Source organism: Miscanthus floridulus, chromosome 3, assembly GCF_019320115.1.
Source record: "Miscanthus floridulus cultivar M001 chromosome 3, ASM1932011v1, whole genome shotgun sequence".
Lineage (NCBI taxonomy): Eukaryota > Viridiplantae > Streptophyta > Magnoliopsida > Poales > Poaceae > Miscanthus > Miscanthus floridulus.
This window is the reverse complement of record NC_089582.1, coordinates 14939587-14955697: the sequence shown is the minus strand read 5'-3', so window position 1 is coordinate 14955697 and position 16111 is coordinate 14939587.

Here is a 16111-nt window from a genome sequence, read left to right as displayed (position 1 = left end):
AACGGTGCATTTGGCAACGCTGCTAAAGGACATTGTCTAGTTTTGTGTCCCTGCAGCAAATGTGGAAACAAGAGAAGGGTAAACAAGGTGGAAATGGGTAAACATCTTGTGAAGAATGGATTTACGCCGGACTACACCCGGTGGGTCCACCATGGTGAAGCCCATCGTATGAGAGAGGAGGTGGTGAGACCACGGGTGGAGGCTTTTGATGCTGATGCCGAGGTAGCAGACATGTTAGATGACTTTCACCAAGGATAGTTCGATGAGGGACATGAGAAGGAGGAGATGGAGGTAGCCGCACAGGCGTTCTACGATATGATGGACTCGACACAGAAACCCCTTCATGATCGGTCAACGGTGTCTCAACTGGATGCCATTGGACGCTTAATGGGGTTGAAGTCCGAGTTAAACTTGAGTCGACCTGGCTTCGATAAGATGTTGGCCGTGATTGGCACCCTACTTCCGGAGGGCCACATTCTGCCAAAGAGCATGTATGAGTCACAGAAACTCCTTCGAGCACTTAAGATGCCATATGAGCAGATACATGCTTGTCCGAAAGGGTGCGTCCTATTTAGGAAAGAACACGAGCATGCAAAGTTCTGTCCAAAGTGTAAATCATCTAGGTACCTAGAGGTAGACTCTGATGATGGCCAGAAGAGGCAACTTACGATCCCCATGAAAATCCTATGGTACCTTCCGTTCCTACCAAGGATCCAATGGCTATACATGACCGAGGAATCCGCGAAATAGATGACATGGCACAAAAATGGCAAACGGTACAATCCTGACAAGATGGTACATCCATCCGATGGTGAAGCTTGGATCCACTTTAATGACAAACATCGTGACAAAGCAGATGAGGCTCGTAATGTACGTGTCGCGTTGGCAACAGATGGGTTCAGTCCTTATGGAATGATGGCTGCCCCATACACATGTTGGCCCGTCTTTGTTATCCCCCTTAATCTCCCCCTAGTGTCTCCTTTCAACGACATAACGTATTCTTGTCGTTGATAATTCCTGGACACCCAGGGAGTAATATGGGTGTGTTCATGGAGCCCGTGTTTGATGAATTGGTCCATGCTTGGGACGAAGGGGTATGGACATACGATCGAGCTACAAAGACAACCTTCAAAATGCACGTTTGGTACCACTATTCCCTGCATGACTTCCTGGCGTATGGGATATTCTATGCCTGGTGTGTTCATGGGAAGTTCCCATGCCCAATATGCAAGGAAGGTGTGAGGTTTATTTGGTTGCAGAAGGGTGGCAAGTATTCGTCGTTCGACAGACATCGTCAATTCCTACCTCTTGACCATCCATTCAGACAAAGACATCAAGAACTTTACGAAAGGTGTCAAAGTGACAAACCCTGCACCGCGGATGATGAATGGTGCCGAGGTTCATGCTCAGATAGGTGCTCTCGTGCCCAATGAAGAAGGTGGTTTTGTGGGATATGGTGAGCCGCATATGTGGACTCATATCTCGGGCATGACGAGGCTCCCCTATTTCGATGACCTTCTTCTACCACATAACATTGATGTAATGCACACTGAAAAGAATGTCACCGAGGCACTTTGGGCAACACTCATGGACACTGAAAAGTCTAAGGACAACCCAAAGGCTAGAGTAGACCTGGCAACGTTGTGCGATAGACCAAATCAAGAGATGCAACCTCCTAGTCGTGGCAAGACCTGGAGAAGGCCTAAGGCCGATTTCGTCTTGAAAAAGGATCAAAGGAGGGAAGTACTTGAATGGATCAAGAAGCTAATGTTCCCTGATGGGAATGCAGCGAATCTAAAGAGGGGAGTTAACTTAGGCACTCTGCGAGTCAACGGGATGAAGAGTCATGACTACCACATATGGATTGAGCAGCTTCTTTCGGCGATGGTTCGAGGCTATGTCCCGGAGCATGTCTGGCAAGTGCTGGCAGAGTTGAGCTACTTATTCTGCCAGCTTTGTGCCAAGGAGCTCTCTCGGACCGTCATTGATGACTTGGAAAAAGCAGCACCCGTGTTGCTCTGTAAGTTAGAGAAGATCTTTCCACCCGCCTGCTTCTTGTCGATGCAGCATTTGATTGTGCACCTCCCGTATGAGGCACGGATGGGGGGGCCCGTGCAGAACTGTTGGTGCTATCCAATCGAGAGATGTCTGAAGACTCTTCGCAAAAAATATAGAAATAAAACCAGAATTGAGGCTTCCATTGCAGAGGCATACATTCTAGAGAAGGTGTCGAACTTCACAGAGAAATACTACACTGAGAAACTTCCTAACGTTCATAATCCACCCCCTCGTTACAATGCTAGCGAAAATGAATTGAACCTCAGCCTTTTCCAAGGGCAACTCGGAAGCGCAAGTGCATCGACCACTAAGCAATTGAAAAATGAAGAGTGACGCAGTATCATGCTATATGTGTTGACCAACCTTGTCGAGGTGCAACCGTTCATTCGGTAAGTTCTAAATGAACTTGTTTCATTTCGCCGTATGTCCTTGTTTCGTCGTCCAACCCCCTTGTTTCTCGTTGGCACAGGGAATTTCTTCGTCAATCCTGGCATGGATCAAGGCAACCTACCCCGCAAGAAAATGATATCCTTCTTTCACGGGGTGCGGGACCAGGGAGCCCCGATTTCATTTGTTGGTTCAAACAGAAAGCCCAAACTGATGCGCCTATAAGTGATGAGTTGAGACAGGTTGCAAACGACTGTGCCGTTAGGGTCAAGTCATTTACCGGTTATGACGTGAATGTATATCGTTTTCACACAGCAAGCTACGAGCAGAGTCGGCCCAATCGACAAACCACAAATAGTAGTTGTTACGCCCGGCACTGATGGACTCGACTATTATGGAAGAATTGAAGAAATCTACGAACTATCATTTTATGGTTCCAAACCTCTTACTCCTGTCATATTCAAATGCCACTGGTTTCATCCTGGTGTAACGAGATGGACCCCTAAGCTTGGGCTAGTCGAGATTCGACAGGATTCCGTCTATCCAGGAAAAGATGTCTACATTGTGGCTCAATAGGCCGTCTAGGTTTATTATACGTCATACACGTGCAAAGACGCCGAGCATCTTAAGGGTTGGTCTATTGTGCACAAGGTATCGCCACACGGTAAACTACCTGTCCCAAATGATGAAGATTACAACTTCAACCCAAACACATATGATGGAGAGTTCTATCAAGAAGAGGGGCTACAAGGGAGGTTTGACATAGACTTAACCGAAGAGATAGGAATGGAAGTAGACAATGAAAGGGATGATGACGAGGACGCTGGAGATGAGGTGTGAAATCTGAAGGACATACAAATGCTTGAGCGATTACATTTGGGCAATGACAATGAAGACAACATTCCTCCTTCGGATAGTGTTGATGAGTTGGACAATGTTGATAGTGATGACGAGACCTATGATCCAGCTAATTTAAATCATGAAGATTATTTCTAATACATGTAATACTATGTTTTTTTGTAATTATGTTTTGTTCATTTTTGCATATATTTCTAATACATGTATTACTATATTTTTTGTAATTATGTTTTGTTCATTTTTGCACCTATTTCTAATTACGTCTTGTTTTTCTTTTTTATTGCAGGTGATTGAACAAAGATGGCGGGCGACTGTCATAGGTCTGTGAACTCGATTTACCAAAGACCACGCCGGCCGTAGGAGGGGGTGGAGGGGGCGGCAGAGGGATCGAACAGGAGGAGGAGGAGGACCGCTAGCCACAGGAGGGGGTCGTCTCCTCCCACGCCACGTGAGGAGGACCGCCAGCCGTAGGAGGAGGTGGCGCCTGTGGACGAGTCAGACAAGGAGCTGGTTCGACAGACGGAGGAGGAGGAGGAGGAGGAGGAGGGGGGGGGGGGGAGGCGGCAGGCACGGGTTCCGCTTCCTCCAACTCCTCTTCGAGTGTCTACTTGCGAGGTCCCGCGAGCCTCCCACAGGTTCTGCTTCCTCACCAACGCCCAGTGATTCACCCCGAAGGACAAAAGTAAGTAACTGTATATGTTATCACCACTACTTCATATGATATGATGGAAAAACTAATAATTTTTCTTAATCACTTGTGCAGGAACTGGGATGGTTGTGTCGGGTGGTAGCGCACGACTAGTCAACGGCATCCTAGGTCTTCTGTGCAGGCAACATTTCCCCGGCATTGTCACGTACGCATCGAAGACGGAGCCGGCCTACTCGTTTGACCACTACGACATCGCCTCCGATGCAGAGTACCCCAACAAGGCGGCGCGGGTGAAGGCAGAGTTTTGGGTAAGTCTCCCTCGCACAACATTGCTCAATACGTCGCATTCATTGGACTTTTCTTGAAATAATGAATGGATACATCGCTTTTGTATGCAGACTTATTACAGATGCGAGGAGGGATTTGAGGCTAGGGCGGAGCAGGCGACTACCAAAGCCTGTAAAAAACTCGTCACCGACATGCATCACGAGGTGCGCATCCAGGCCATCGTAACCTACTACGGGTCGAAGCTTGGAGAGAGGAAAACCAAGAAAGACGCAAGAGAGATGCAGCTGACCCGGGAGCAGTACCTTGAGGTAAATGAAGAACATCAATATTGATTCGTTTTGAGATTAAGTTGGTTTAATTTGATCTTCTTATATGTCCAATACTTGATGACGTGTAGATGATTCCCTGGTGGTGCCAAGCGTATCCCGAGTGCTGGGCGATGATGGTGGAGAGGTGGTTCACAGAGGAGTACCTCAAGATGCACAGGGATGCCCGGGACCGTCGTTTGCTGATGCAAGGTCCAGCACACCATCAAGGCAGCCGCAACCTCGCCGGATACAAACAAGCATGGGTACGCGAATTGATTTATCTATTGTCACGCTCAGTTCTGCCTGATTTCTAATCATCGTGCTGTCTTTCTCGTAGTTGGCGTCACATAGTGGCCAGGCCTGCTCGGACTTCCAGGCATGGTGTATGGCCCACAAGGGCAAGGCGACGTTCGACGTCTCCTTCAACCTGGAGGACCCGCCCGAGGCATACACGAACCCAAGCGTCCACTCCCGCATCAGTGAGTACACTGAGGTGGCGAGGTCGCTCCATGGGTCAGACCACGATCCGAGCATCTAGGACTTCGATGGAGAGGCCGTCATGAGGGCGGGGCAAGGCAAGAAGCATGGGCGGTTCTGGCTTGGCGACGGCGTCATCGACACGGCCTCTACTCCCTCTCTCTCTCCCAGATCCAAGCACGGAGCATGAGCGAGAGCCCGGCCATTCGCACACGGCCGACCGCTGCACAGCACCGGGTCGATGCACTCGAGATTATTCCTGTTTTACCCGTTATACATTGATCTTTACACACCTTAATTAGCTTTGCATTACTGAAATATTGGAGTGAAATATTGTAGGCCCGGCTGGAACAAGAAATGAAGGAACGTCAGGAGCTGGGGGCCCAGCTGGAGGCCGAGCGGGCCGAGCGGCAGGCCCAGGCGCAGAGGCTGATGGACATTATGGATTTCCTACAAGGGCTTGGGCAACGTATGGGCTTGTCTCTGCCACCTGGGCTGTTGGTTCTACCTCCGCCTCCGCGTCCTGCAACTGCAGCTACTCCTGTGAGTATCAAAGTTTTTTTATTGTCGCTTGTGCTTTGCTTGTATGGCCTCTATTGTCCTAGATTAGCTATCAAAATAATCTTATCTCACATGCAATCTTTTCTCCTTTGTGTAGTCTCCATCTGATGGTGGTTCGAATAATCTACCTCATGCACCTACGAATGATGCATCTGGGCCTTCACCACAGTCGCAGTGGCCGAGATGAGTGCATGTTGTATTTTTTACATTTGTTGTTCACTTGGTGATGGACTTGTGATATACTTATGATGCACTTGTGGACTTTGATGGACTTGTGGACTTATTTGGATGGACTTGAGCACTTATTATTATATATTGTGATGGATGTGATATGGGTGGATGGATGTGTGGATGGATGAGATATATATGCGATGGATGAGATATATATGCGATGGATGAGATATATATGTGATATATATTTGTATGAATGTATTTGTCATGATGGAATGCAAAAAAAATTGCCGTTTTGGGTCACTTTGCCGAGTGTTGCACTCGGCAAAGGACCCCTTTACCGAGTGCAATGGTCACAACACTCGGCAAAGCTGGAAAAATGGGCGACCAGAAAACAGATTTTCCAGCTTTGCCGAGTGCTGTGACCATAACACTCGGCAAAGAAATTAAAAAAAAATTAAACTTTGCCGAGTGCCGGCCATAGGGCACTCGGCAAAGAAATTTAAAAAAAAAATCAAAACTTTGCCGAGTGCCACCCATAAGGCACTCGGCAAAGAAATTTAAAAAAAATAAAAAAATCTTTGCCGAGTGCCTTCCGGGTTGACACTCGGCAAAGAAATTTAAAAAAAAATGAAAAATGTTTGCCGAGTGCCCGATGGCTGGTACTCGGCAAAGAATTAAAAAAAAAACTTTGCCGAGCGCCTGTATGGTTGGCACTCGGCAAAGAAATTTTTCAAAAAAATTAAAGCTCTTTGCCGAGTGCCTTCCGGGTTGGCACTCGGCAAAGAAATTTTTTAAAAAAAATAAAAAATCTTTGGCGAGTGCCTGGCGGGTTGGCACTCGGCAAAGAAAATTTTCAAAAAAAAATAAAAGCTCTTTGCCGAGTGCCTCACGGGTTGGCACTCGGCAAATAAATTTTTTAAAAAAAATAAAAAATCTTTGCCGAGTGCCTCACGAGTTGGCACTCGGCAAAGAAATTTTTAAAAAAAAATTAAAAAAATCTTTGCCGAGTGCCTGCAGGGTTGGCACTCGGCAAAGTGACCGTCAACGGAACCGGCGCCGTGACGGTGGCTTTTCTTTGCAGAGTGTCCTCGGGGCACTCGGCAAAACCTTTGCCGAGTGCCCGATAAAAGACACTTGGCAAAGAGGGCTTTGCCGATCAGATTTTTGCCGTGTGTTCTTTGCCGAGTGCCGCACTCGGCAAAGGCTTTGCCGAGTGCAATTTAGCCTTTGCCGAGTCCCTCAGGCACTCGGCAAAGAACCTGAATTCAGTAGTGTAAGGTTTTTCTAGATGGAGTGGAAGAGGAAGGGTCCGGGGGAGTTGGTGGAGGAGGGGCGGATCTTCTCATCCCAGCAGCTCGCTGGCCACTGGGACATCGAGACAAGCGGTGTTGCGTGTGTGTGGCGGCAAATAGAGTCGGCACAAAGAAGAGGCGTCAGGGGAACCATAAGGGTTGCGCAGCCTTTCGCGGGGGGGGGGGGGGGGGGGGGGGGGGGGGGGGGGGGGGGGGGGGCAAAAAGAAAGCGAACCAGTACGTAGGGGTGTGTGTAATCTGTGGCATTGATAGCTAATTTCCTCCAACTCTACGAGGAGATACAAAACCAGTGTTTTCATAGCACCCTTTGAAGTGTTCCATGAATTTGGTGGATCTTGGAGTTATCCATGTTTTTGGCGGATCAAGAGTTCGCGGAGGTGCGTTTGGCTGGAAAAATTAGGAGCAAATCAGTTTTTTTTTTTTATCTGGAGTTGTGTCTTTGGGCCTCGACGAACATCGAAAGGTTTAACGTGGCCGTGATATGGGCCCCGCGTCCAGATCTCTTTGGGCCGGGCCAAACTGATTCTACGTAGCAGCATACAGAAAAGGAAAGCGTCTCTCAAAAAAAAAAAAGAGGGGGGGGGGGGGGGGGGGGGGGGGTGGGGTGGAAGGAAAGCGACACAACCACACCCAAAGCCCTCATCACGTAAGGAGTACCGATCCCGCCCGGCGCCGCCACGCACACCATCGTCGGAGCTGGTCGACGACGCCATCACACATGTTCTCCTCCGCCTCCCGCCTGAAGAGCGAGCGCTCCTCGTCCGCGCCTCGCTCGTCTGCCGGCAGTGGCGCCGCGTCCTCTCCGACCCCGCCTTCCTCTGCCTCTACGCGCGCATCCACCAGACCCCTCCGCTGCTCGGCTTCTTCGATGCCTACCCCAACTACTCCCTCCCTGGGTACACCCCTCGTTTCGTCCCCGTCCCAACCATGGCAGCGGCCTCCCGCGTCCCCATGGCTGGTCCTCGACTGCCGCCACGGCCGTGTCCTCCTCCAGCGGCGACGACACACGGCGGACGTCGACTACCAGCAGCTCGTCTGGGAACCCATCACTGGCGACCGGCACGAGCTGCGCTGGCCCGACGTCTCCAGGAGTTCCGCCGCCGTGTACGTGGTGCTCTGCGCCGCCGCCGGCTGCGACCACTCCGGCTGCCGCGGCGGCCCCTTCCTCGTGCTCTGCGCGGGCGTGCGCGTCCACTCGCCGCAGCTTCGTGAATGGGGCTTCGTGCATGGGGCTCCCCTGCTCTCTTGTACGCCTGGTACGGGATGCGGTGCCAAGGTGTACGCGTGCGTCTACTCGCCGCAGCTTCGTGCATGGGGCTCCCCTGCTCTCTTGTACCTCCATGACTATGAAAGCTTCGACCCGAGCCGCCGTGGAGTCGTTATCGGACACGAAGCCTACTTATTCCGGTTCTCGCTGGTCGCCGATGATCTGTTTCAGAGGCAGATCCTGAAATACGACATGCACAGGCATCGCTTGTCTAGTTGTCTGTGATTGACTCGCCGGACTTGCACGGCATGGGCACCGACGTTCAGCTCATGGCAACTGAGGACGGGTTGCTAGGGCTTGCCAGCGTTGGTTGGAGTCCTTCCAGTTACAGACTTTGCCTGTGGTCGAGGACGGCGGATGCGGAGGCGGCAGAGGGAGTTGCAGGATGGGTGCGACGCAGGGTCATAGATCTACGAGCGATGTCGATGAGGATGATATCATCTGCTAGCAATAGAATTATCAATCATGCAAATGTTATTGGTTTTGCTGAGGGTGTGAATGCCATCTTGGTGGGTACGAATGCTGGCACCTTCGTTATTGATCTCAAGTCAGAGCAGGCAAGGAAGGTATGCAATGCTGGGATCCACAATCCCGTCGTACCCTTCATGACGTTCTACTCTCCAGGTATGCTATGCTTCATAGTTCATATATATACTGCTAGCCCTTTGCTTGAGAAATAAACTGAATATATGATTGACAAATGCAATGTCAAATGTAATTATTTCTCAAGCAAATGTGATTATTTGCTTGAGAAATAAACTGAATATATCTGACTATGCAATATCACATTTAATCTAGTTTCTTGGGTCATGATTGACTGATTAAGGGCAATTCTTTGTGTATTGGCAAGATGCGTCTCAGTAGTAGTAGTAGTAGTAGTAGTAGTAGTAGTAGGTTTTCTTTTTTATTAACTGTAAATTTTTGGTTTAATATTTTTGCTTGTACTTGTAGATGTTAATTAGTAGTATTATATAAACGAGTTTAACCTGTATATATATGTGCTTTCAGGTTGTGCTTGTGGCAAATTGCCATTGCCAGTGGAGACAAATTAAATATTACTAAGATAGTTGGCCCATTTGCAAATCGGACAAGCTGAATCTGTCGCTGTTGGCATGTTGCAAGACTGATGATTAATTTTAAATGTCTAATAGCATTATCCTGTGTTGGGTAGTTCAATTTCTTGTAGCATCAGCAGTCATGGCCAGAAATGGACCTTATGTTTTTCCTCCATAGTTTTATGATCATGACTTTGAAAACCAGGTTTAGATTTAATCTTAGACCTTGTTTGGCTGCACTTCAATCCATGTATATTGGAGGGTAGCCAAACAAGACATTTGGTTAGTGTTATACTGATGATAGAAAACTCCACTCCATACAGCGGTTTGTGCATTGTGGTTCTTTTGACTGAAACTTGAATTTGATTGCTTCAACTTAGGCTTTACTTACTGGACGAGGACAGTTGTTTCAGCCTTTTTAGGAATGCACTTTTTCCTCAAACACACAAGAATTTAATTCAACCACAAGCATGCGTTTATTGCATAGGAATTTACATTTCGAATTTCAATGTGGCAACATAATTGTGTTAGCAATTAGATAGACAAACAGTAACAGGTCCTCCTAACACAATACAGATCATAAACAACATCATACATGATCTAAAGATACCAGTGGTCCACATCAGCACCCAACCAGGGGGTTGAGAAACACCAATGTCATGCACAATTTTTAGTCGGGGCCTGAACAAAGACTCAAAGAGGCAAAGGCGAGGGCAAGAATAAATGAACCACTGGAAACCTTCTATCGTCTTCTTTTTACAGATCTTCGGATCTTGGATCTGTCGTTGGGTTCTTGCACACGAGCCATTTCTGCGCTTGGATTCTGGATGCGGTAGTACGTAGAACCATGAGCGGATAGCTAGAGCACTGAATAATCAGTCAGCTCTAGCTGACGGGCAGCCTTTGATCTCACCATCTCCTCCACTTGTCACATGCTGCCAATTTTGTGGCCAACTGCAGCTCCAGGCCTTCTCCAAAGTAAAGAGGCGCGGCACAAGCTGTCAACTCCATAAATTGTGGCCAATCTCTGGAGACGTTCCTGCTCTCTACATCAGAGGAACTAGCAAGACATAAGCTGTACTCTTGTCCTGAAACAGAGCACTGGAATTCGATAAAGATGACTTGCTCTGGGAATGTGTGTGACAACTCTGACGATGTGATGTTGCTGGCACAAGGTTCCTGTCTGCTTGATTTGCAGCATACTGGATCCGGGCGAAAAAAAAACACTGTATCTCGGAGGAGGATACTTATGGGACATGTCTTGTAATAAACTATGTAAAAGTGTGAGCTCTCCAATTGCAGATTTGGTCACAAGGTGAGTTGACATTTGACAGAGACTGTAGCAATTCCAGCTATATCTGTGCTCTCTGAGAGTCGTAGCATCAACCGTAGTTGAAAACTATTGTATGGCATCTTCCAATCATCATAGAGATATGCTAGCTTTGCCTCTACACCACTGTCTTCGAAAATTACGGGCCATAAATGACAATAGCGCAGCTGGCTTCCTTATACTATTTCATACTCTAGAGCTTTCCCTTCAAGAAGATTGCAAAAGGTGTAGTGCCGGAGTGAACAGCCAGACTCCACGTCTCTTACAAACTTGTGGGCGCAATCCGCAAACCACTCAAACCTTCTGACATGGGAGCAGCTCAAACGCAATGACTTGCCCTTGATCAAACCATTGAGAGATGAGATGGACATATTTCTAGCATGAGTGACACGTCCAATCTCTTGGCCTTCTTGAAGTTTTCGTCCCTTGTGTGTGCTGATCAGATTCGTTCACATGTTTGAACACTTGCCTGCGACGAAGCAGTGAAACGTCTGTGATTGGCACCTTCGCAGACCTTTCAAGAGCAAACTCCAATTCATAGAGTGCCATATCCAGACTCTCGATGCCGTGCTCTTCATGAGCCTTGACCTCGTGCTTCCCAAACACGAAAGAGGAGACTCTGCTCACAGCCTCCTGAACAACGGCTGAACCAACCATTTCTGCCAAGAGAGGCCGCTCCCTATATCTGCAGTTTCTTTCGATGCCAATGATCCTGCTAATCAAGGAGACAAAACAACACGAAGTTTTTTTGAAAAATACAAGATAGGATAAAGGAGCAGTTATATTACTGCACTAGTGTGTCATTGCCGATCACATCCTCATGGATTGAATAGATTGGAGGAGGTGCAAACCCTGTACTGATTCTTACATCAAGTCAGTGAGCTACAGATAAGTATGAAGATGTCTTTGAAAGAATCACAGGAAAGGCAGGGGAAAGTTCCTGACACGTGACACTCAGCTGGAGAACTGTACAGAAGTTTTATATGAGATAACTGTTCCATGATGAGGACACTGTATTCTTAACGTGATGGCTTTGCAACCTGTAAGCACGTCGCTCAACTAAGGCTCCTGAAATCTCCTAGTCAAACTTTGTGTCTTCAACCTTATCAACCACTGAATTACCTGAGACTCATTGCCACCTGTTATCGAAAAGACTATGAAATCGTCACATCCTTATCAGGTGTTTGTTTCTTACCAAACAATTACGTGGTAGCAGAAGCTGCTTCTTCCATTGCTTCCTGCAACCTATCTTCCGAGCTGAAAGTAAAACAATACAGAAAATGATCAACAAGTCACCAATAACTGCATATACAGCCATACAGGCCATGAGCAGAGTCTCTTCTTTTGTGCTGGGCAAGAGCAAGGACAGGGACTACGATGGGCACAGCATCAAGAGTCTCAAGATGGAGCGCTTATGACTTCTTACTGCAACAACATGCATCATCAATTTCCAATCCAAGTCTAAACTGGACATCTGGTTCCATAACTGATCAGACAAGGTGAAAGGTTGGTACTGATTCGCATCGAATTGTGAAATGCATACAACAAACATGGAGACGTCTTTGGAAGATAGCAACAGAGGCATGCAAGGAAAGTTCTTGGCATACCACACTCAGCTGGAGAACTGCACAGAATTTATTATGGAATTAACTTTTCCACGACGAGGAGGCTTCACAACCTGTAAACATGTTGCTTGGATAAGTCATGGCTGAAAGTACTGTTGGCTGATTTGTCGTGAGAGAAAAATACTGTTCGTTGACTGAAAAAGTACGGCTTATAAGCCAAGCAAACAGGGCGAAGATTCTCTCAATCTTTAGCATAGTCTTAGTCAAACTTCATGAGTTGAATTTGAAGTTTTGAACTTTATCAGCCATTATAATTTTATCTGAAGCTCAATGCATTGCCTCCAGCAATTATCTTCTAAGCTGGAAGGAAAACAATGCAGTAATAAGTGAATTTTAACAGGTCAGCGCCCTGAGAGGCGACAGTGACAGCGAAAGGGGAAACTGCTACAGTACATCCCAAATCCAGCCTAAACAAACCATCTGAATTAGTGGTGGTTCGCAGAACATGTTCAATTGTCAATCCTGTCCCTAACATCCAGATTTGTGATTGCTTCCTCTTAGCGGGGACCAGCCTGTCGAATCACACGCCCATCTAATCAAGCTAAGGACCCCTACAAGTGATTCGAGCAACGATTTGACCTATTCTCGAATCTGGAATCGGAGAAGGCTGGAATCAAGCAGAAAATGTAGTGAGATGGGGGCAGAAAGGTGCGCACGCGGCCGGAGCTTTTCCTCTCGTCTCCGTACGTACTCTGCCGTCGGAGCCGTATCCCTCTCCATATTTCGTTGGTCCGGCGGCCGGCGCACGAGCACGAAGACGTCGACGCGGACGAACCAACCGATGGCCGGGCGAGATTGCGGGCCTTATCCTGGACATCGGCAGGATGGTGGGCCTCGATCAACTAATTACCACACTATTGGCCCATTGCGGCCCAAAGCACAGGCGTACAGCTTGAAATTGTCTGGCCTTGAAATTTCTTCTCATTAATCTCAAAAAAAAAAATTCTTCTCATTCTCATAGTTTTGAAATGGTATAAGAAAGATAAAATAAAGCCTGTTTTATAGCCAGAGTAATCAATCATTGTTGTTTCAAGGTTCATCTACTTATTCGTCTGAATAATATTTTTTTCTTGTTCATTAATAGATTGATTAATTAAACTCATGTTTCTATAATCAATTCGATCCCCGGGCCTATTCCAGAACACATACCAAAAGGTTGTTTAGATTTAACCAAAAGGTTGCTTAGATTTATGAAAAGTTTATTTGGATTTTGCAAGAGAGTCTTCTCCGTTGCCCGCGCTCGCTCCCAATCCCGAAGCCAGCAAACCCTTGCCTTGGTGCTATGGCGCCACCGCACTCACCGGAGCCAATCTTTGATGACGCCGAGGAGATCCTCCTCTGCATCCTGTCAGACAAGTCCGCGCACCTCGTCGGTGCTTCCTTCATATGTAAGTTGTAGCTTTGCATCCTCACCGACCCTCGCCTTCACCGCTATTGTGCCTTCCACCGAGGTGCTCTGCTGCTCGGCTTGTTCTACCATATGGATTCACTAAAATGCACCCATGCCTTTCTCCCCACCACGACAGCCTCTCCCCCAGGCTTCCCCAACACATCCCTCACGGGTCGCGGCGTTGAACTCCCGCTGCCACGGGCGTACGTGTCCTCTTCCTACACACATGGGCACCCGCAAGTTCCTCGTCTGGAATCGATTCACCGGCATATTGCAAGGCTGATGATGGTTCAAAACATTTATTTATTATGTTCTGTTGGATAGATTCAGAGGTGAGATTCCAATCAGTGAGGAGAGAGTAAAATGAAATCACTCGTGACCTTGCGCGGTTGGCGAACATTCAGCGATGTGGCATGCACAGGTTTCCCAATGTGTGGAGTCCTTAATCGCGAAAGAATATTACTTATTTCTTGAGTAATCAATATAACTTTCTCCTTTTCACAAAAAAAATCTTGGCATGTAAACCACCATGGCTAGTTATGAATTTTATGTTTTTCCTCACTAGTTTTGTACGATGATGACCGTGAAAACTATGTTTCAAATTTAGAGTTAATCTTATAGTCTTGATGAGTTCTATAGCTAGTGTTTACAAGAGCTTTAGTAGCACCTCAGGTCTATTTGTACGTGCGAGTTGGTAGTCCGTCGTGCGTTGTTAAAAAAAAAATCTCCTTTCGACAATTTTCTCGGCTGGCATGGTTGAGATCTTCTACCTTAATTCCAATGCCATGGGGAGGTCGGGATTTTTTATATTTTATTCCTTTTTTTATTCAATATTTTCTACCGTTGAGTCTCGTCACACCACTCCCAGTGGCGTGACAAGACAACACTGTCGCGCTAGCGGGAGTGGCGTGACAAGGTTTTTCACGTCAGAAACACTATCCAACGTGGCATATCTTGTCGCGCCAACCGCATGTGGCGCGACAGTGTTATTTGGTCACGCCAGTGGGACTGGTGCGACTAAAAGGGTTAGATATGTAATTTTTTTAGATGTGATTATTATTAAAATATTAAATAAAAAGGATTAAAATTATAAAAAAAACTATGGGGAGGTCATACCCCGGGCTGGTTGAGTTTTTTTTATAGGCTTGACGAGTCCACTCAGAATCGGAAGAGTTTTGTACTGCGGTTCTGAATTTCGCACAGTTTATGTACACGTGGATGGTTGTCATCGGTGGCATGACATTAGATTATGGCCCCCATTCGCTTCGCTGAAAAAACAAGCCGAAACATTGTTCCGACTGATTTGTTGTGAGAGAAAAATATTGTTTCGACTGAAAAACAAGCTGAAAAAGACGGATTATAAGATAAACGAACAGAGCCATATATATTCTACCTCTATTTTAAATTCACAACCACAGCTAATATAATATATGCCCTATTAAATCATGTTTTAATCATTTCGAAATATGCTCTCTTTGTTTTTTATTTGAATATCTATGTTTCTCTTATGTTTGATGATGCTCATGCTAGTACAATGGAATGAGGCTAGTTGTCCACGTGGACAGATGCTCATGATGTTATATGTGATATGATTTATCATTCCTTTCTAGGACATTTGCATTGCATCTCGTTTAGGCCCCGTTTGCTTCGCTGAAAAAATAAGCCGAAACATTGTCTCAGCTGAAAAAACAAGTTGAAAAGTACAGATTATAAGACAAGCGTACAGGGCCTTATTCAATGGCATATGAAGATATATTACGACTTACTAGTTGTGAGTATATCGATACAGTATTGTTTATTGGGCATAACGATGTTAGATTCATACTTTGTTGGGTATGAAGACATGACACATGGCATTTGCATTGATATAAATTATAGAGTTAAATGCATGGGTGGTCCATCAACTTGTGCTCTAGTTTCACTTAGGTCCATCAACTCTGAAAGTGGGTTTTTCGGTCCATAATCTTTGTTAGTGGCGCATTCCTAGCCCATACCCCTTTGTTTCAATTTTTTAACCCCATCGTGGCGTCTAGGTTGGATTTGACGGGAGTTTTGGCGCCAGAATGGTTTGGGGGTTTTACCACTAAAGGGGAGGCCATACGCGGAGACGACGCAGGTCTGGATGACGGTGTTCTCCTGTCGCATAAAGGGCTGCTTTAGCAAGCCCATGCTCTCAATTGCTTTCGCCCAGAGGCGGACGAGGAAGAAGCCGAGAAGGCTGGCGGAGACGTTGAGCGAGGGGATGACGCCGGTGGTGAGATTCAGCTTCATTACGATGACGCTGAACAAGATGGTGAGGATGAACCCCACCACGAAGCGCGCGCACCGTCAGCTGCTCCCGCCACGACGGCACGGGCTTGTCCGCGAACGC